Here is a 23,012-nt window from a genome sequence, read left to right as displayed (position 1 = left end):
AATTGATGTGAGAAAAACTGATAAGCACGTATTTCAAAGAATAGGGAAGAAATCACAGAGCAAGAGCTGGCAGAAAACACCACACAGGTTACACTTGCAGCTTAGTGAAAAGCCTAATGCAGCATTACAGCAAAGCACAATCTGCAATAAGCAAGCAAAAGAGTCAAGTACCAACATGCATGGTGGGCACATAGGAAAAACATATAACTGGGTACTTTTATGACCTATTTTGTTCACTTCATATTAATATCTTTCTAATCACTTTATGTTTGTATCCAGGCAACAGGACAACCCATGCATGTAAAAGATCAGGATACTATTAATATATCTTTAAGCTGGAGCAGATGATAAATTTTAACACAGGCAGTGAAGAATTCCAGGCCTTGTTTCCCCACTAACTGGAAAAAAACCTGCCCCCAAATCCAAAACCCATCCCACTCACCCTCCAGATTATACGCTTTGCTGCAATACAGCAGCAAACTATTCCCATCATGCAATAAGTACCAGTTCCACTTCTATTATGTGATATAATTACTTGCAGAGGATGGAAAACTATCAGTAGAATTTAGCAGGAAGTGGGTAATTGAGACAATTCATAAACTCCTCAATCTGCTCTCTAGCACATCTGCAGAATTGTGAGAAAAGGAGGAAGACTATGGGCCAGATTAACTTTGTTGCTGCCATGGACCTGATCTGCTGTCCAGCCTTCTCACCTTTAAGTGAAATATTACAGTTCTTGTCCTCATCCTCTATCTCTTATAGAGCTTTCAAACTTGCAACATCAGAATGATTTACAGAAGATTCCTCCCAGTATAGATAGGTAATGCATGTGAACAGTTAAAGTCAATGGGATTTTCTGGCTCATGGAAGAAAGAGTAGCACACCGACCTCTGCTAAATACAGCATCCATCCCCTCTCTCCAAAAGAAATGCCTGTATGCTATTAATATCACAAGATGAAACTCAGCTGTATAAATAAAACCCCTCATTTCAGCTCAGTCTTCGTCATCTCTCTGGCATCCACCACAGTCTCTTCACAACAAAACTCTCAGGAGGATCTGCAGTGCAGAGGTTTTTTGCTCAAATGCACTGGACGGGAATGCAAGTCTGGATTTAAAATCTCCTCCTGGCAACTTCACATTTATGAACAATTAGGTTGGAATTAAGGAAAAAAACACATCAAAGCCCAAAGTTCTGTAGGAAGTACTCAAGTAAGTATTTGCAAGTCAGCATGGTTTAAAATGGAAACATACTGTCTGGAAGTCAAGGGGACCCTGCGTGCTCTTTCAAGAGACTCATGCTGGATGACCTCAAGTTACATCACTTATCTTTCCCACATTAAAAAATACTCCTTAAACGACCTTGCTAGGTAGCTCACTTTTAGAATTAAAAAATAAATACACTCTAAATCCTCCTATTATTATTACTGCTGTTACTATGGGGGCTGGAACTGTCATCAGCGAACAGGCAGGACATAATTGAATTTTCTTCAAATATTTATTATGCGACAACACAGCCATCTGTTAAACATTCACTATATTTAGTTTCTGTCTTAAAAAACAGAAGGAAAAAAAAAAATACCAGCTTTTGACTTTCACTTCCTCATATCCTTTTCAGCCACATATGCACTAATACATGGCCAGTATCCCTTCAACTGTAGTATCCAAGAAATTTCAGGAAAGAAGGAATTTCACCTTGGATGAAAACAAATCACAAATTTATTCTCCAAGGTACAAAAAAAGAGAATCTCTAGTTCTAGCAGTATGTATTTTCACTTCAGCATTGAGAAGGAAAAACAGGATATGAAGCAAAGTACTGGGACAAGAAGACATAGATGGCAATAAAGCACTATGCACAATGACCAAATGCTAAAAAGGAGAGACATAAAAATATCACATATCTATACAAAATAGTAACTTTTCAATAGCATTAGTTTCTCTCCAGTGGATTATAATAAAAAGTCATTCTTAAGTAACAGCTGTTACACAAAGGTGCCTTTGGCATCCAAATGCATTCTGTTTGGACCCTTCTATGAAAAGGTTTCTCTTTTCTCTGTTTGCACTGTGTACTTTGAGCAGTCTGTATACAAAAATCTTTTCACATGTCAAACCACTGGGACCTTGAAATAATACAACTCAAGGAGGTAGCAAAGAATCTAAACTAATCGAGACACACTGAGTGAATTTTTTAGTAAAGAAAACTAAAACCCAGAAAACATCAGTTAAATGCACTAATTCCATTTTATGCTTTCCCATTCCCTTACCTGCTATTCCAGGCCTGAGACCATGAAACCCTCCCAGCACACCTCAGGTCCTGCCAGCACCACCCCTTACCTGGGGTCCACCACTGCAATTCCAACACACAGAGCTCAGCCCTAACTGGGAGTATGCCCTAATTTTCTAGGGCTATTTATAAATTGTGATAGCACATCAGGTCAGTCATGACTGTCTGAGCGGCCAGTATCTGACACCACAACAAAAAAGGCCACAGAGCTCAAGCCAAGAAGCTTCAGCATACAGGTGAAAAAGCATAAGCCAGACACACAAATGCAAAAAGATGTCCAAAACTATAATGCCTGTATTGTTTTAAACAGTTTCTTTTCAGATCTTCTATTGCTGACAAGCCTTCCTGGTTTCATACAGCCAAAAGATAACATGCTGTAACAGCAGTACACCAGTGTCATTAATTTACTGGCACTTGATGGTTGAATGGATAGCAACCAACCACTCCCATACACACTATCAGTAATTTGACCTTCAACTACAGATGTGACCTGTTCATAAACTGCAGTTTCCAAATAAATGAAGCAAATGATTTTTTTTAAAAACTGTGACTAATAAACCAATAAGGATCTGAATATTACCTTTTTGCCCCCCAAAAAACCCAAGAAGAAGCCACATCATTTAAGAGAGGTAGCAATTGCTTTAGAAATACTTTTGTGTTTGTGACCAGGACAGAAACTTCTCACTTACAAATCACACGCCTGTGGAGCAAGGGTTGAGCACTGGCACAGGCCTGTAACCTCTCCTCAGTTTCTCAACAAGGACAAAGGTTTAGACAAACACAACAGCACACAGACTTCTGTCCAAAATGAGCTAAGAGGGCTTGGTTTAAACTGAACATGGTGGAAGAACAAGTTGAAGATGTGTCATTGCCTGATCCATCCAAATAACAACTAGGTCTACTCTCTGTTACACTTATAGGTATACTCCACGTCATAGTTCTTGAGCATATCACAAAAAACTGCACCCTCCTCCCCTTGAATTCCATTTTTCCTCAATCCTGTCAAAACTCTGCATTTATTTTTAGTGTTTATCTGCAATGTAGAATACATTTCTACCAAATATTTTCTCATCAGCGAAAAAAGCTGAACACCCTGTTTTGAATGAGATATTTGTAATTGCTTTGTGATCTGACAAGAATCATAGCTATTTAAAACACTTCAAAAATACACAACACAAGAAACTCATTCTGAATTTCGCCTAAAACTCATTCACATTGGTTCCTACAATCTGTACTGTCCAGTTCCAGGTATTTCAAAGACTAGCAGAAGAAAGCCTTGAAGTCAAATTTGCAAAACAGGAATAAGGAAAAGCAGTCCTTCTTATTATTGTTTATACTTATGGATACCTTGAGCTCAAGGAAGCTGTCCAGAAGACCTTAGAAAGTTTGTTTTCATTTGCAGGATTTGTCTATACAACTGACACATAAATATCAGATTAGTTTTGACTCTACATATTTTTAACCTCAACGATGTACTATAGATGTACATTCTACACACTAATTTCTGTATTGAGTGAAATATATTTCCTTTGGTCAGAACTGAATTTGTTACTTCCCAGTATCACTGACATTTCCCCTTTCTGATGACAGCAAGGTATCTCTAAGCCCTACTTCAAACAAAAAATCTGCCAAGTCAACATCCCTTTTACAAGATCTTTTTTACAAAGAAACAATTTCACAAATAAAAATGACTCTGCAATCACAGTAATTCATAAAGATGCTGCAAACAGTATGAAAGATACTGACAATGCATTGACACTGCACATTCTCTGCCTATGTTTCTCAACAGAAATCTTACCTTTTATGTGTCCCTGCACTAAGGCTTGAAGGGCAGAGCTCAGAGCACCTTCCTCACAGCTCAACACCCAGGCCTTGGAAAAACAGGACCAGCACTCCCATTATCACAAGGAATGATGATAAATACGAAGCTTTCTGAGTATTTCAGCACAGCTGTGGTATACCAGAAAGATTCGTGCCTCGCTTGATGGTTGGAACAGCTGTAAGAATTAGCCTTTCACTGGAGTGCTGTTCTTTTGAACTTGCCTTTATGTATGATTCCTACCTGCAGAATAGCAGGTTTGAAGCAGCTGGTGTCCTCATGATGCTGTTTTACAGAAATCTGAGGTAGCACATATAAATCAGAGCCAAACATTACATAAAAATTATTGAGATGACTCAACTAATTGACAGAAAGAAATACAATGAACAAGACACTTGAGATTCCAATGCAGTAATTTCATCTCTCCATCCACTACAAACTGTTAGAACAGCAGAGTAAAGCATTTTCTTATATTTTCACTGTCATGAACTGGATCTTCTGTCCTGATCTGGCCAGAACTACTTAGAGCAGCAAAAGCCAAACCTCATCAGAAGCTGGCTGGCTTCTTCTCCATCATCTGAAAACCTGGACAGGAACTGTGTGACCATCTCCCCTGTTAAAAAGCCTCACATAGCCATTAATTTATCTCTTGCAATTAATGGTGTCCCTTAAATAGATTAAATATCTTGCAATCCATCTTGAAAGGTACTCTTACTTGATTTCAGCTTTTCTTGTATTGACAGTTTGAAAACATGGATGGATATCTAAGTACTGCTAAAGAAATCTAGTATTATCTCCCTGATGTTAGCCATAAGGGTTTTACTTGGGTCAAATTATCTTTCCATTTATTAGAAGAACAATTCCAGATGATTCAACAGTTTTCAAAATATTAAAGGATGTCTCTGATAGGCCTAACGATGAGATCACCACTAATTCTGAAAAAGCTTATGCAATGGTTTTCAAGTCATTTGATGCTGGCAATTACCAAGTAGAGATGACATTGTGCTTTTAAGTTATACAAAAAAAGGTCTCTTGGCACTTTAGAGAGAGGTTATGACAAAGAGTGTTTGGTCTGGATGAGCCAGAGACATTCAAAGGGTTCATATAACAAAATGTCAGTGAGATAGCATTTTTGGCATGTTTATCTAATGCTAAGAAGTTAAATATGATAGATATTCACTGAGTTCCTGCTTGTCAACACAAGCTGTAAGTGAAGATGCTTGACCCTATTCCCTCTCTGAGATAACAGACATTACACCTACTGCCACCCCTTGCACTTTCTCTGCTTCCAGTGAATCTGTGACACAATTCAGAGACCCCGACTTGGGAACCATCATTGTAGCAAGTCTTGTGAAAAAACAAACAACAATATATAATCTACTCACAAACACTGAAAGGACAAAGATCAGTTGTGCAGATCAGCTACTGCTCTCCTGCTTTTCTCCTTCCATCATGGGAAACACAGTTTAATTATTTCCAGAGTAATCTGTGCTCTACTGAATTCACCTGTTTTTACCTTGCCCTGAAATAGTACTGACAAATAAATAAAGATACTTTCTTGCAAATTAAGGAGTCAAGGAGTAGGGTGGATAGTGGATACCATAGGCACCTTCCACCAATATATGTTATGCAGATGAAATATAAGTCAAGAGCACTCCACAAAAAGTCCTCAAGCAAATGTCATTTTTCATTTGTTCCTAAATAATTACTTCTAGCACAGATAAACTACCTAGAACTTCAAAACAGCTGAATTCAACATTCGGTGCAAAATGAAAAGGCCAATCACAAATAAAGACCTCCTTTTAAAAACATTTTAAAAAGTACTTTTCTGCATTTATTTCCCCTCTTTTGCCTAAGTTCTCTTCCAATCCTCAACACCTCGCACAGCGAGTTTGTCCTTTAAAATAGAAAAAATGTAGGCAGCAATGTTTTCATTTTGAGTGCTGCTGGAGAGGTAGAGGAAGGTGACTGACTTGCTGTTTGTATTTTAAAATCCATCAGTGAAGTCTGCAACTGTCTCCTGCCCCAGCTTTCTGCTCTGGGAGATCCTGGAAAATAACATTGAATTCTTGATGTAGAAAACAATTACAAAGTGGTAGTCTCTTCCCCTCTAAAGGAAACTTTAAACAGTGTACCTAGTGAACTTTCTGATGATATGGCACTAGGATAAAAAGGGAGTCATACCTCTCTGAGGGATTGATTCAGTCCTTAGTCTAAAAGGATTTCCCCTCATTTGCTCACAAAAACTTGTTTTGCCTAAAGACTCTACATGTTAGTTATTATGTTAGAATATATTTTAGAGCTGCACACTTCTTCACAGGCAACACAAACAAAAGGTGCTCAGTGATTTGGGCTATCAGGATATGGAGACAGATTAGGAGAGGGATCCAACCATCACTTATCCTACCATTTGTGGGATCTGCTCTCCCACAGTGGATTCTTGTCTCCACCTGGCTCTGAGTTCTATGGCCTAAAGAAAACACTTGTGTCACCGCATGTTATTCTTGCAGGCTTTTTTTCCTAAAGACATGGGATAGAAAAAGAGGGTGGCTTGATAAGGCAAAAGAAGATACTCCATCTGGACAAGATGACTGCAAAAGGAAATTGCTGACTCATAGCTCTATATTAAGTGCTTCACAGAATCACTCATCCTCAACCTCTCCACTTCCTTTTCCCCAAAAAGTTCTTACTTTATTTTTCTCCCCATATGCTAGCAAAGCCTCACTATCATTTAGGCCAAAACACTAATGCTGTTGTCACAGAAGACCAAAGGACAAAATACAGAAAGTAATTCAAGGTACATTTTCTTTTCCCCAACTTCTTATTCCCCAAAGACAGAAAAATGTCTGAGCAAGCTCAGCTCCCAAGACTGAGTATTACAAAGCTGTAAACTGCACATACCACTCTTAAACACCAGCAAGAAGTAATACATAAACAATGCTTACTCACAGTGTTGGGTTCCAAATGGTCAATTAAAACCAGGAGATAGAAAATAACCCTCAATCTGTAGCATGCTTTCTTCCTTACAGTAATTACAATAAAGCACATATAGATGGTAGAATTCAATGAAAAGATTTTGAAAAATTAAGTTTTTCCACTGTCTTTTTATGATTCATGCAAGTTAAAACTTGTTTTATTTAAGAAGGACACATCAAAGTTGCTCAAAGAAATTAATTCTGATACGTTCTATTTTATGAGTGTTTGTCCTCACCACCTCCTGAATGTGGTAGTGTACATCCATAAACACACCTCCATGTGTGTCCCTCCTCCTGTCTACAATTCCCACGTTAAAGCAAAAATCCTAAATGACAAACTCCACTACACAAGCATCCCACTGGTATCACATGGGCATCTTGAGCTAACTGCAAGTTACAGCAACTACAGGTGGTTGTTCTCAGGGTAGAAGAACTACAGAACTGCAGCAGCACTGCCAAAAGATTTTAGGGTATTCTCTGATAGCCAGGTTTTCAGGCTCAGAGACCTAGATTCCATGTAAGGCACAGGAAGATGCTACAAAGCTTTGTATCTACTTCTGCTATTCGTATCGTAGCTATTTCATCTTCCTTTCTCCTCCAAAATCCATCTTTTCCATCTAACCTTCTCACATTCCTCATACCACACATGCCCACGCTGGCTGGTCATCAGTCAATTCCCTGACTAACATTTCTCTTTTGGCAATACAAGCTGACAGATGCAGTACCATCCTGACACTGTATTTTCCATTTCATTAGCACCCAAAAACCTAGCAGCACCTCAGCACATCTGCCATTTCTATGAACCCCATTAATATCCTCAAATCAGACTGAGATTAGCTCAGTTGGTTGGAGCATGATGCTAATAACAACAAGGTTGTGATCCCTGTACAGGCCATTCACTAAAGAATTGGCTGCAATGATCCTTGTGGGTCCATTCCAACTCAGTATTTTGTGGTTCTGTGATCATTTTTCAACAACCATAGTTCCCACAATCTAAAAGCTTCAGCTTCCATCTCCTTTAACCATCAGTCTGTACACTGGCCTCTCCAGGTCACAGCTCTGGGATACCCCAGTACAGGAGCTCCCTCCTCTCCACTCGATACAGAAACTGCAGAGTCCAGGCTACAGGAAGCTTCTCCTGTCTGGCACAGCTCCAGTGCTGACTTTATCCAACAGGCACAGATCAGCAATCCAGGGGAGACATCAGGCTCAGGCCCAGGCTCACACATGCCCAGTGGTTCTGGCATCTTCAGCATTTCTAACCAGCCCTACAAAGTCTTAAGAATGCTAAAGATATAGCTATTCCCTTGACATTGCATCTCTAAGTTAATTATCATGGGAACACAAAATAGTATTCTAGGTGTAATGCCAATATTAGTCACCACATGCTACATCTATTTTGTATATATACTTCTATTCTTTTTAATAGTCAAACCCATAGTAACATATATTCATGTTTGCTATAGTTTATATTCACTATCTATATTTAAAAAAGACCCTAGCCTCCATACCACGATTCTCTAGAGCAAAGACAAACCTGCTACACTGCTCAGTTAAGTTACCAATTCTTATTCACCTACTGTAAAACAAAAAAAAAAAAAAAAAAAACAAAACAAAAAAACAAAAAAAAAAAAAAAAAAAAAAAAAAAAAAAAAAAAAGAAGAAGAAGAAAAGGTTTTTTCGAGACTACTTTTTCCCTGGAAAGTGAATTAAGGAATGGTGGTAAAGACGAAAACTACAGTAAAGAAATGCTGCAAACATGGCACATACTACCCCCCAAAAAAAGACTCCATGGTTCCACCATCTTCTAATAAAAATTTATGTGACAAAGTGCTGAAGCTGACTGGCTATTTACAAACACTTTAAATACTGTTACCTTTGGCTGAAAAGTAGGCTGGAAGTTTTCCAAGGCAAAGGTAACGTGTGTTATATACTTTCAAAACACACAGAGTAGTTTAATAAATGTTTATCATCACTTTCTTGCCGGAAAGAAGAAATAAAGTGCAGCAAAGTACAAAAGCCAAAGAGAATCTCATTTTCTCTTCTTCCAATTTGCATATCTGTGTTGGGAGAGTTTTTTGATAAAGCTAGTGGCCAACCAGCACATGTTATTTAATCGCAATGAGCAACGTGATGTGGTGTGATAACAACAGCTCAGAAGGCTGGGAAATCACACTTGGTGAAAATCAATAGAAGCTGTTAAGAGCAGAATCTTCACAGATACACAGACATCACAGATCTCTCTATGCAATGAACTTTCCTGAGATAAAGCTTCTCTTTAGAAGAGGTAAGCCCCACTGTGCAAAGCACTGCCCATGCAAACAGCTCTTCTACCCACAAACTCCTTTAGAAAATGTAGGTTTTTACTGAAACTGACTTCTGGGTCTCCTCTTGACAACTGACATCTTTCTCCAAAGCAACATGGTAGAATGTCCAATATCTGTAAACTACCTTAGATCTCACAGTAACAGAAGAAAAATGTTATATTTAACTCTTTTTAACAGTGCAATCAGGAAGCACTCTTCCAGAAATTGCCACGTCAGATATCACAACTGGGTGGCAACTGGTTTGTAATCTTTGGCACAGGGCCCTCCAGTCCCAGAATCATTCAGAAGAATAGCAGCTACCATACAAAGATCAGAAATGTCAATATTGATTAAAATTACATTCCAATGTCAAAATTTTAAAGCCACATAAAATTTTCAGACTGCTGGACCTTGGGGAAAAAGAAGAAAAGCTGGTTTTCTGAAAAAGTTTCTGATCTCTTGGAAAATACAAATTGGTAATGCTGTAAAAGCCAACATCACAGCAAGAATCAAGTCTGCCTATTGCAGGCAGCTCTCAACCTCACCCCACACAGCTTTTCTTAAAAACCATCTGAGTGCAAATGCTCAGGAAGAACAGGGCTTACCTCGAATTCTTAACAGGGTGACACACTTCACTGGAGTTAGAAGCAGGCGAATATGGCAGAGGTAATCTTATGACTGCCTGGCTCTTGGAAGGGCCAGGGGGCTCTGATGAATGTATTTATTGCTGTAATCTCGAGCCAAATGCCTAAGGGTGACTGCTATTCCAAATCCTCTAAAGCCCGAGAAAACAGATAATCCATTGTTTAAAGATTTTAACTAAAAAAGACCAAGGTTGCAAAGCCTCAGGCAGAAAGAACAATGAAACACTAGACAGGAGAACACTTTGCATTAGTTTGCTGCCCACATACTGCTGTGCTTTGCACACTATACAAGAAATAGCAGCAACTGGACCTTTATATTAAAAAAGAGCTTTTACTGAAGAAGGAAAAGAAATGGGATTGCTCTGCCCAGTCTTACAGCTACCTGCTCCCAGATGCATTATACACCAAAGATTTTAAGCTCTAGCAGTGATTAGTTATGCCCAATATCAGCTACATTAAATAGGCAGAGAATTTTTACAGCACTTGGCACTGCCAATGAGGCCCCTTTAATAGAAGGCCTCAAGCTGAATACTTAATATTGTACCACTCAAAAAAGTCAGTAGTCATGTACAACCTCTGCAGCTAGTACATTTAAACCATGACTATGCTGTGCTAGCAGTGTAATGGCAATTCTGACCTCATGCAAGAAGCTTGGCAAGCCAAAAAAATGCATTGCATGACTTGCTCCCCAGGAGAGAGACAGGATATCTGAGCAACTGTAACAGGAGAAAAAGTATTGCACTCACTGCTCTCAAGTACTGCTTCCTAGAATTTGTCATTTCCAAATCCAATAATAATCAACCAACATTTCTAAGAATTTTTGTGTGACACTTTCTGTTTAAGATGATCTTGGGTGACAATGATGGGACAAAGAATCTTCTGCACCAGTATTACCAACTCAAAGCTAGATTCAAGTACCTACTACTCAGTCAAAACTCATTTGTACTTTTTTCTTGTATTTCACACTGATCTCTGCAGTCCCAGTGAAGCCAGCCTTACAAGCAGAAAAAAGGGATAAGAAGTCTCCTCACATTCACAGGATGGATTCCACTGCAGTAGCCAGCTTGTTCCCATAACTTGACATGAAAACCTCCCCCCAACCCACATTTCTTCCTGCATCTCCTTTCTTTTCCTTCAAGACAGATGGAATCAAGCTAGGTAAGATTTTCTAAAAAGTATTACTTCTTAGAAAAGTATTATTTATTATTATTATAATTTTAGGAAATTTGAATTTTAATATTTGAGTGTTATATCCTAATGTCTGTGCATAGAAGGTCATTCTTATTTCATTTGGCTGAGAGCTCCCTCGTGTTACTCTGGCCATCATGAAAGTCCTGGCATTTGTGCTCACGAGCATTGTAACCACTTCCCCAGCTCCGTCAGCAGCTTCATAGCGACACTGGAAGACGCTGGTGGTAAAAGGTCATGACTGCAAAGAGAATGGACCACCACAGAGCCCCAGGAAAAGTTACAGTATCCCACCAGAGAGCAGAGACTGTGTAACACCAGTGTGTGAAAGAGTTGCAAAGACAGGACAAATGAGCAGGGCTCTCAACACCCATTTTCAAGCTTGGTATTATCATCCCATCCCGGCAGGCCAAGCATGAGGTCTCTAAATCACTAACCCACCAAGACCAAACAACATCTGTATCCCCACCAAACGCTCTCTCCAGATAAAGCCTAATGACAGGGAAAACCAAAATCCTGCATTTGTGGTTCACACCCTGGAGTTGTATGGAGAAGTGTTTGGCTGTGTTTTGGCTCATTTTTAGAAGTACTCAGTATACTTTTTACAGACATACCCTTCAAGAACAGCCCTGCTCCCAGTGCAGGCACTGTACCATTTTCCACTGCCCTGTTTCCCAGCACTGCCTGGAGCTGATCTTCACCCTTGCACAGGATGCATTTCAGGAAGATATAATTGCAGGAAGGGGAAGGGGCCTGAGCACTCCCAACAATTTCAGTCCTCAAAGATCTGTCCAGAACAGCATCATGGGACAGACTGCCCATGCAAGGGTGCCAAGAAAAATTTCTGAGGAAAACACAGAAACATTGCTTTTGTTTGGTTGGGGCTTTTTTCTTTGTTTCGTTTTCGGGGGGTTTTTTAACAAGATATGGGAAAAAACAAGCCCAAGAACAATTCCACAGAAACATAACTAGTTTTCTGACATAACATGTCATGTCTTTCTGGTAAGTTGAACCGGACCATAAAGATAATGCAGCACCGCTCATCAGAGAAGCGGGGAAGTCTTGGCGTAGATGCAAAAAAAAACCAAAAAAACAAAAAAAACACCACACAAAAGAAAAATACCAGAACCTGAGAACCTGTGAACTCAGGGCTGGTCTGCACCTTGGTCAAAATGACTACTTTGCTCTTCCCCAGGACCTATTTTCTTCAGAAACTATTAGAAACTATTACTGCTATTACTTCTTCAATCTTAGCCCTTACAAGAAATCAGCAATATAAAAATTAATCCAGTGTCTAATTAGAAGGGGAAAGAACAGGCAGCAATTCAGGACTGCAGTTACTGGCTCTTAGTCTGCTGGGCAAGCAGCTGGGCTCTTATCATGCTGTTGTTTCAGAGCTCCTCATGACCACTGTTAGTTAAGGCTAATCTAGATTTAAAAACTGCAGGACTGATGCAGAGAAAAGTAGCACAAGACTCTTCTTCAGCTTATACCATCTGAAACTGTACTGAGGTCACCCCTCTCCTCCAAAGACTGGCATGCATCAGTTCATCTCATCCTCAAGGTACTCTGTGGTGTGCAACTACAAGAGCATTTGAGCTTGACTGGGTTTCTTACTGATAAGTAACATTTTCCCTTCTGAAGAACAATAACATAAGAAAAAAGGAGGTTTGATTTGTTCTGTTATTTTAATTTCCACATGAGTTTCCTGATCCTCCTTGCTAAGTTCTTGCACCAGTACAGACAAGCACCACTACAGGATTGGATTGCTTTCCTCAGCAGTAGTATCAGTTTAAATGCAAACCAAGAGGAGTATGTTCAAAGGGCATCTTCACCCTGTTTCCATCCAGCAATAGGAAAACACTAGGACTAACTTAAAAATAATTATACCACTGGTCTACTACATGCAAGAGAGTTAACAACCTCAGAGAAACATTATGTTCAATCCCAACTGCAATTATGACAATCCCTGAACACCAGTTTGCTCTTAACCTGCCCACATACACAACGCAAGACCAAAAAGATCTTTGGAGCTCTGGCTGCTACCACAGGCACTGCAGCATCGCGTGCGGTTAGCGAGGAATTTGTATTTATAAGTAATGCTGGGAAAGGCAAACATCAATATTTTGTTTGAGGCAAAGCAAGTTTTCCTGCAGAAAGCTTTGTGTTTATATGTTTATGTGGACTTGGGCCATGGAAACACACCCTGTTCCACGCACAGTTACAGGATACTAAAATATAGATGCAAGCACACGATAACAGCACGATTTTCACAGTAGCCTTGACTCAGGAAAGTAGGCTTATTCACATCATGTTTGGATACAAGTGACTAGATCAGAAAAAGGAACATAAAGGAAGGATATGGATGGAAGTCTCCAGACAAAACTAAATCAGGAGACAGTGACAGATCTCTGCTTATGAGGAAGATGATTATGACTCAGCCGTAAGTAAAGCACAATGCATTTTGAGCTTCAGTATCACTGAGTGAATCTAGAGCATTTAATTAAAAGTAAAAACAATGAAATTACAAGTAACAAATTAAATACATTATTTGTAACCAACATGGGGGACCAAGAAAAGCTGAATGCTTCAGAGCTGATCTGGACAATAGATCAGACATGGAGACCAGCAATTTCAGCCAGGTTTCAATGCTGAAATGAATCTGCCTCTTCACAACTGCTGGACTGTGTCAGGGTCCCACTTTATCCCACTGAAAAAGCAAGTTTAACACTACAAAAGCTCACATCATTCCCCTTAAAGTGGATTCACAGAGCTGATGAAACAGGGAGCTGCAGCAGCCCTAACACACAGACAATCTGTGTTGATCGATGCAATATCTACACTATTTTCTGTCTGCTCTTTTCAATATCCCTGCAGCCCTCAATAACTGGAGGACAAGCACTTTTCCAGCAGTTAGGTGATGATGATTTCAGTTTTGTAACTCCAATGCTGAGACAAAGGATGCCACTTCAAAGACACCTCTACACTTGAAACTGACCTACACACAGGTGATGTCCAGAAAATAAACACAAACAAAACATGGATGATGACAGATTCAAGAGGATGACATTTTCAGGGGTCAGGCAAAACACCAAACTTTTCTCCACTGAAATGTCTGCCTTTTATTAGATTGCATGAGAGTTCCCAGTCTTGCTGTGCTCCTTGTTCATCTTGAGCCGTTAAATATTAAGAGGTATTCAACTTACTGTGAAATTACATTATTCATTTCAGTCATGCAATGTGCCACTGTGTTGGGCCACTCCAAACCTGACCTCATCATTTGTTCAAAGTTAAGCTTCCAGCAGCGTAAAACCCAGACTGTGCAGGAGAGAAATCAGTCTCGGTACAGGAAAAAATCATAGGCCAGTACCTGACACTTTGACATTCTCCTTGCTTAGAGCCAACTACAATCTCTGCAGCTGGATTTTGACCCACCCACGATTTGGTCTGACTTCTCTGAGACAGGGATGGGTGTCCAGGACCCCAGTAAGGTCCTGGTTACCACTTACAGTGGAATCCTGGCTGTTGAACAGCTTAACCACAGAGGCAAGGGCAAAGACAATCAACCTCTGCAGAACAAGCTGTAAGAGTGAGCATATGCAAAAGCTTTCAGAATAAAGTGTGAGTGGCACAGAATCCCGACACCAGCATTAGCTTAAAAAGAAAAATATACAGAAGAAGAGTTCTAAACATCGGAAAGGTAGTTAAGACCAGAAAGGACAAACTTACATAATGAATGGTGAAGATATTAAAAATGCCACACTGAAAAGCAGTCCAGGATCAGGACCAAGTTAGTTGTTGCTCTGGAAGGTGTTCAACTCAGTTTCTGCTCAGATACTTATCCTGCTGACATTCTCTACGTCTGGAGTGACATTCTCAGTATTTAATATATTCAGTGGAAAAACAAAAAAAAACTTCCAGCAAGTGATTCACCTCAACAAATGTGGACATAATGAACAGTACCCTAACATACCCTTAACATAAAGGGAACTTACAGTGCCCGGCTCAGATGTGGACACTCGAGCTATATTTAAATACTATATCTTCACATGCAATCAGATGAGTCCAACTCTCATCATGCAAGAGAAGCCAGATCTGACTGTTTCAAAAGCCCTTTGTGATACAAAATTTTCCATTCACTCTAAAGCACCAGTAAGGGCTAGGAAAGCTAATGCAAAGTCATTCAGTAAGAGGTTCTTAAAACAGAAATAGACATGTGTAAATGCTCTGTGATTCTTCTAACCTTTCTGAAGTAAATCTCAAGTTTCTCTGCTTTTCTAAATTGAGCTCAACTACTCACAATGTAGCACAGCTAAGGCCTATCATTCCACTGCTTCCTTTGAGGAATTAATACCAAAGTGATTGAAAATGTAAGAGTTAAGATCTGTTGAAGAGCTCTAAAAACCCACGTGCAAGCTCTGATTTTACTTCAGAAGTACTGCCAAGCAAATTAGCATTAATTAGAGACAAGCTTAAAGACCAATAAGATATTAGGCTAATGGAATCATCTGGAACTGTAAAACTAAACATGATCAAAGGAAAATGAGTTGCTCCATCACCTAATCTAATGGTCCTGACACAGGAGCCTCCCAACACAAACCACCCAGAGGAGTGTAATATTCTTGGAGAGTCCCTGACACAGAACTGAAGGATATAGAGACTGGAGGAAGAAAGAGTAAGGACAGGGAGCTGGGGTTGTACGCTTTCAGAGACTGACCAGATGGCAGACCAGAACTGCAAAAAGAGATTAAGAAGGGATAAAATTGTCATTTTGCTGTCCCTCTCTCCTCCTTCCCTGTTGCATCGGTTATGCCAACCCAGCTCCCAGTGCAACAACTGAATACAGGGGAAAAACATAGATCAATAAATAAAAGCAGCAGTGATGCCTGACTCTGGAGAGGGCTATGACTTGTGGGTGTGCCATCGAACAAGTGCAGCTTTATGACCTACTCTTTCCCCTCCCTGAGGGGGCATCCTCCTCTTGTGAGCTACTCCACTGGGATGGGAAGGTAGGAGAGGAGTGAACTCTGCTGTCTCTTGCTTTACAAAGAATGTCCTGGACAATCTTTTCTACAAATGGAGATATTTCTAAAGGAAAAAAAAAATTCAGAATAATGCGCTGTGGTGTTGAGAGAAAAGAGATCAGGCTAGTTCAGTACAACTCTATCCCACACTCCCTCACCTCCACTCCACACTCAGAACATGTGACAAAACGCTGTAGATGTTAAATGCAGTGTGAGACACCCAAAGCACAGGGACCACCAGCACTAGGACCTGCACAGGCTGTTGCACACTGAGCAAAGGACAAAACCTGTCTCTCCTTTTTCAACTTCCTTTGACTTTGGAGAAAATAGTATGAACTTTGGTATCTGATTGCTGTTACTTTTAATGCATAACTTCATAATTTGTATTTAATGACAAATACAAAATCTGCTCAATGGAAAGAAGAGGGCACTATCATAGACTAAGTTAAGGTGGTAACATTTTAGCCTGGGAAGAGCTGCAAGCACTGTTGATACTCCACATCTGCAACCCCAGCAGGAAGAACAGCTGTGGTTGCACACAGCTACAAACACATTTGGAAGAGACAGGTATTTCCAAACACCTTCTTGGTGTTGCTAGTACATAAGCAAGTGCTGCATGAAGTTGTCTTTTCTTATTTTGCACTATTCATTTTACTTGACAAATTTAAAAGCAGGCTGAATCTATATAGAGAGAGTGTGTGCCCATCCCTCTCCTTGTTTAAAGAGTTTGGGCAGCTCTAAAAAACAAGCAAACAGCAAATCCCACTTCTGCAAAAACAGATCTTGTTACACTGCCCAGCATAAGCCACAAATATTTTGAGAAGGTCCAAACTGCACTTGTAATCTTAGCAAAACCTCACATTCACTGCTAAATCAGTCAGCTTACTAAAAAATATTAGAGCAGGAAAGAACGTGATGGAGGGTATCTTCCTGGTGCAGAAGATTAATTCATCACTCGTGTCTAGAGAGTTCTATTGCATTTTTAACAGAGCACATATGGATTGAGTCTAGTGATCTATATAATTTCCTTTCAGCGTATGAGTCTATATCGAAAACAGTCCCCAAACAGCAACTGCCAGAGGACAAAGGCCATCAAATATCACTATCCAGGAAGAACAGGTAGGGCTCTCATCTGTACACTCCACTAAATCTTTCAGAGGTGATTTAAGACACAACTGTGCTCCTCAGCTCTACTAGAGATTCCTGCTTCCGGAACAGGATCAGCAAAGGAAAAGGTCTGTCTGTAACTTCACTGCTGCATCACACAGCCTGCCATCTCCAGCAGCTAAAACAGAGGCACATGGTCCCTTCTGATTTTACTGTAGTGGGAAAATTGCCAGTGTAAAGGCAGAGGGCACAGCTCAAAAAAAAAAAAAAAAAAAAAAAAAAAAAAAAAAAAACAAAAAAAAAAAAAAAACCCAGACTTTGAGACTTTCAGAGGCGATGTCAGAACACCCAGAGATCAGGCAGGAGCTACACCAGCACACGGTGCCTGCTACAGGCCAGAGGTGAAGTGCCTCAGCACAGGCATAATGAAATGCAGAATTTCACCTCTTTGCATTATGTTCAATTAACCAAAGCAACTGTGTCCAGCAGAGTCAGAGGGAATTTTCTAAAGGCAGCTAATGTTGCTTTGGGCCTTCTAAAAATACGCTCCCAGGGCTTGCCTTCCACACTCCTGGGCTGCTCAAAGCCTGTCATCAGAAAACAGCAGCAACTTGGGTGTATTTGTCTCGAAACACAGAGATTTAAAAGACAGGTAAAAAGGAAAAAACTGAACTCAAAGACCCCTGCATCGGCAAAGCAAAAATTAAGAGCAGAGAAGCAGAGAAGGCAAACAGGAGCATTCACCCCAATTATCTCCAGAATCCAGGACAAACCCTGCACTCATGCCCAGTGCCACCACCACCGACTGCCTGTGTGCTTCTGCTGCAGCATCACTGCCTTACACCCACAAACCCCATTGCAGCTGCCTGTTGAGCTGGAAATTTGATACACTGCAAAGGCTGCTGACAGCCAGAGGCTGCTCCCTTGTCTATAAAATATCCTGTAATAAATTACATTACAGATTGGGGAAAAGGATTCGGAAGAGTGAGAATTAAAACACAACCTTATGAGAGCTAAATGAGACCAATTAAAGGAGATTTGCTACAAGTGCTGAGGGATTTTGACCTGAGCCGTAATCAGGGATAGATATGCATTCCTTTAAAAGAGGAAAATGAGCAAGAGATCATGTGTAAACAACTCTGCCAATTAAAATGAAATGCATTATCTTATCTGTGCAGCTCAGCTCAGAGGATCACCACATATTCCAGATATACCATGGAGAGATCTGAGACAGTCATTCAATCCTCTGAAACAAGGCTCAGTGATGGGGAGATAGGCTGTGGTTCAGGACACATCGAAATCTCAGCTGCATTTGGTTATTTCCCCTTCCCCTATTTTTTTTTTTTTAACCAACATGGAATTATAAATCTAAATACGAAAGTAGGCTCAAGCTATTTTTACCCAGCTCTTACATGAATTCTGATGCAGATCAGACTGAAGGTTAGGCACAACAGTGAAACATGTAATATCCATGCAGCAGATCCCACCATCAGTGCACTAGTAGATGCTGCTGGGAGACACAGCTTGCCTGGGCACACGCTCACATCCTGATAAATGATTGCACGTATTATACCACACCTCAGAACACTGACTCTCGATTTTCCTGTATCACAATCTCATTTTGCTGCCAGATTGGCCCCCACTCTCCATTCTGACACCCAGTCTGAGAACCCATACCCCACAAGCAAAAGCAATTTCTGCAACTGGAGCAAAAAATTTGACATGGACAGATGTATCACTACCCCTGTTCCGTGTCCTTGCTCTCAGCTCATTCTGAGCTGCACCTTTTTTTGAAAATTCCAGTTCTTCAAAGTTCATATATACAGGCAAAAAAGCAGTTCTACAAGGGCTGAAGAAATACTGAAACAGAGGAAGAGAAGACCCATTAGGAAACCATGTTCTAGAAGCAACAAGGAAAACAGCACCATGTTAGGGTGAGAACAAAAACTAAAAGGGAAGAACAAACAAAAAGAGGAAATTGAGGTAAGGAAGAAAAATTTAAGAAGAAAGCAGCAACTGGACAAGATAACTGTAAGAGATATGCACTTGTTCACAGCTGGTGACAGCAGAAAGCTTTTAGACCATTTTATGCCGGTTGCCAGATTTAAGCACAGAGATTTTCCACCAGCTCAAAGCTGGTCTACTGGAGTCAGGCTGTTTTTGGAACCAACAATCTCAACACACCACAATCACTTTTCTGTAGGGTGAAGAACCAGCTAAAATGCCTTTCTAAGTCCATCCTGTCAGCAGATCAGTGACCTCAGTGCCATGAAAACAGCTGCACTGAGAAGCCCAGGGCAGAGACACTGCACAAACCCACTGTGGACAGAGTGCCTCAGGTGCCTTTGTACAGCTACAGGCTTTGGGATCACTGTGTGGGTGCAGAGCCAGCTCACACAGGCAATGCCAGCACCTGTGGGTGCCCAGGCCAATAAACTCTTGGGGCTGACACTAAGATTCTAATTTTTTCTGGCTCTTTGGGTGTTTTTTTACATGATGTGTCCCTCCATACTGCCATCATCCAAAATCCCCCAGCCCAGTGACCACAGATAATTGACTGCACATAACCTGAACAATTCATCAGAAGTTTCTAGTTCACCTCTGCCACAAAGGACAAAGTTACATTTCCTAATGAGAAACGCACATACAACCAACAGCTCTGAATACTCCTTTGGCAAAACCGGTCACAAAGGATCTCAGTGTGGAGCAGCGTAACTTGTGGCTGAATTCAGATGTCTGACATTTGCTCGGTTCTAATTCAGGCAGCACAGTTTATGCACCCTTGCATAAGCAAACAGGGATTTCCCGTGCTTTTATTTACCACTTCACCTCTGCAAAAAATGCTTTAACAACTAAAACACGACGTGAAACACTACAGGAACGATTCCTTACATTCCATCAGTAATTTTTGTTGTGTCTTTATAACGCCACAACTGTACCCAGGGCTGGCCTGCCCCGGGCACAGCCCTCGGACAGCAGCGGCGTGTCCAGCCCGGGGAGTGCAGCCGCAGCCTCGCCACGGGCACAAGGAGCATCCCCTGCCATCCCCTGTCGGTGCTCGCCGACTCCTTGGGCGCCGGTCCCGCCGCGGGGTAAACAAAGCTGGAGAGAGGCGGGAGAGCAGCGCCGGGCCGGGACCCCGCTCCCCGCCGGGGCCGGAGCACAGGGGGCTCCGAGGGGCGGCGGTGGGGAAGCGGCTGCCGCTCCCGGCCGCGTGTCGGGGGCCTGGTGCCCGATAAAAGCGGCTGTGAAATCTTCGGCCCCGGGCACGGCCGGCAACAGATCCCCGCGCTGGGGCAGCAGCTCCCGGCGGGTCCCCCGGCCGCACAGGTGGCTCCGGGCAGGGGCAGCGCCCTCCGCACCGCCCGGCCCGGCCCGGCCTCCCCTCACAGCCCGCCCCCGCCCCTGCCCATCGCCCCCGGCCCGCACAACTTCCCCCGGCCCCGCCGGCGCCTCTCGCTCTGCCCCGCCGCCCTCACGGCCGGACCGGCCCGGTCCCCCACACCACCACACCACCCTCCTCCTCCTCACCTCACCTGCCGCAAGGAGGCCCCGCCGGGCGGGCAGGGCAGGGCAGGGCTCCTGAAGGGAGGGAGGGAGAGCAGACGGGCGTCCCCCGGCACCACCACCAGCAGCAGCAGCAAAGCTCAGGCCGGGGGCGGCCCGTGGGCTCCGGGGCGCCGCGAGTCCGTCCGGCCGCTGGGGGAGCCGGCGCCGCCTCCGAGCCGCCCGACCGCCATCTTCCGGGGAGGGAGGGCCGGGCGGGGCGGGGGAGGGACCGGGGAGGGCTCGGGGAGGGCCCGGGCCGGGGTCCCGCAGCGCCGCCGCCCCGCCCGGGAATCGAACACGTGGCGGGGCTGCCCCCGGGGAGAGGGAGCGGAGAGGGGAGCGCTGTGCCCGCAGCGCGGGAGGCGTGCGGAGCCCGGGAAAGCGGCGGGTAGGGATGGATGGACACCGCTCTGGCGGCATCCCGAGAAATATAAACGGGCGCGGTGCGGTTTGCCGTGTGTTAAAGAGGTGGAGGAAGTTGTTGCAGGAAGCTAGAATGGGATGTGAAGCCACATCACAAATATTTATTCTCAGGAGAGGCTGGAGGAGTGGACAATGCCTGGGAGTGCTCTTACACTGATTTTGGATCTGCTGTAGAGAAGATCGCGCTGCAGAGGGCGAGCATTTGGGACAGGTGAACACCATTGGGACCTGCAGCAGTCAAAAGCGGCAGAAAAGGAGCAAGCAAAGGGAAGGCAGCTGTCCAGGGAATAGGGCCTCGTGTTGGCAAAGCACTGCCTCCCATCCTGCTGTCAGAGGATTGCTGGCACCTTGTGAATCATTCTCTGAAAACCCTCAAAAAGGCACTGCAATTTATAGATTTGGTGTACAGGAACCTGCTCCTCTATTGGAAAGTTTAAAAAGCTCCAAAGTCATGGATTATGGACACATTTTAATCTTCAGCTGATCAATTTGCACCTGAAGTACTGACCAGGCTTCTGCAAGCCTGTTAAAAGCCCATATTAGCAGGTGAATCAAATGACTGAAGAAAAGCAGACAAAAGCTGTGAGCAATCATATCTCGGTGTGCTCCAAAAGGCTGTTCTGCCTCTGGCTGACAGCCCCCCCACCTCAGCAGAGGTTGATGAGGCAGCTGCTCCCACCACCTGCAGTCGCCTCGCACAGGTCTGTGCTGCCAAAACACCCAGCAGCACATAGTTTAACACATGATTGCACTTCTGTTGAGTTAATCCAAACACGTGCCACAGCGTTCACATCAGATTAATATCAGCCCCCAGCCTGCAGCCATCCCAAAGTTAGCATGGCAGCAACAGGTGATGCCCAGTCTGCCACAGACCCTGCACTTTCCAAAAACAGCTGATCAAATCTGAGACAACAGAGGGACTATGTGGCAGCTCAGCACTTTGTGTCACGTGCTTGTAGCATTTATCATCCAGGACTACATTCTGTGAAATGGGATTTACCATTTCAAAGTATGATTTGATATTATATATATATATACATATATATATATACACATACACACACACACTTTTTTTGGTAGTTCCCATCTCTTCCTCAGTCTAACCTATCTCAGTTACAGTGAGGGAGGGAAATCAGTGACAGGAGGGTATGTTGTACACTCTAGTTTGCTATACAGGTGCAAGAGTATCAGCTTAAAACTACATTTAAATGTCCCATGGAAGAAACTACCCCAAAGTGTGCCCCATCTCTCCAAACTGCTCCTCCCTCCTCAAACCACCAGCATTGACCTGCTTTCCTTCTCATTTCACCACAAAACAATTTTCCATCCCACTGTCCTCACTGCCTTTTTAGCTACCTCATATCTAACTTCCCCTACTCACTTGCAAGACACCTTCAACTCCATCTTGCATCTCTGCTCTCTTCCCCACACTCCAAACCCCCCTGAGTGCTTGGCTTTATGACTTGTGTCTTCCAGGTTATCATATTGCTCTGTGCCTACCTCACTTAGCATGTGCTGCCCCTGGTAACATTCCATTTCACTGAAGCAATTTCTCTTTCTTTTAGGGTTACATAAGCCATCTTTCCCTGGATATTCCATTTAGTGGCTCAGGCCTGTTTCTTCCTAAAGGGAAAGTTGAAGATTAAATGTCTTGCTGTTTCTGTTGAGGCTCAATATAGTCTTTGTAATAGGTAT

General features: G+C 42.5%; 1 protein-coding gene across 4 annotated transcripts in view; it reads right to left on the bottom strand.

The window, feature by feature from the left end:
* Positions 1-20,962, bottom strand: part of NDST2 (N-deacetylase and N-sulfotransferase 2) — a 128,644-nt gene extending 107,682 nt beyond the window's left edge. For all 4 annotated transcript variants that reach the window (XM_083865954.1, XM_083865953.1, XM_083865955.1 and 1 more), the window contains exon 1: positions 20,882-20,962. The gene's annotated coding sequence lies outside the window, so the exon portion shown is untranslated. The remainder of the gene's footprint in view (positions 1-20,881) is intronic.
* Positions 20,963-23,012: the final 2,050 nt, after the last annotated feature.

The sequence above is a fragment of the Zosterops lateralis genome (genome assembly GCF_965231275.1).
Source record: "Zosterops lateralis genome assembly, chromosome: 8".
NCBI lineage: Eukaryota > Metazoa > Chordata > Aves > Passeriformes > Zosteropidae > Zosterops > Zosterops lateralis.
This window is presented reverse-complemented; position numbering and strand designations above follow the sequence as displayed.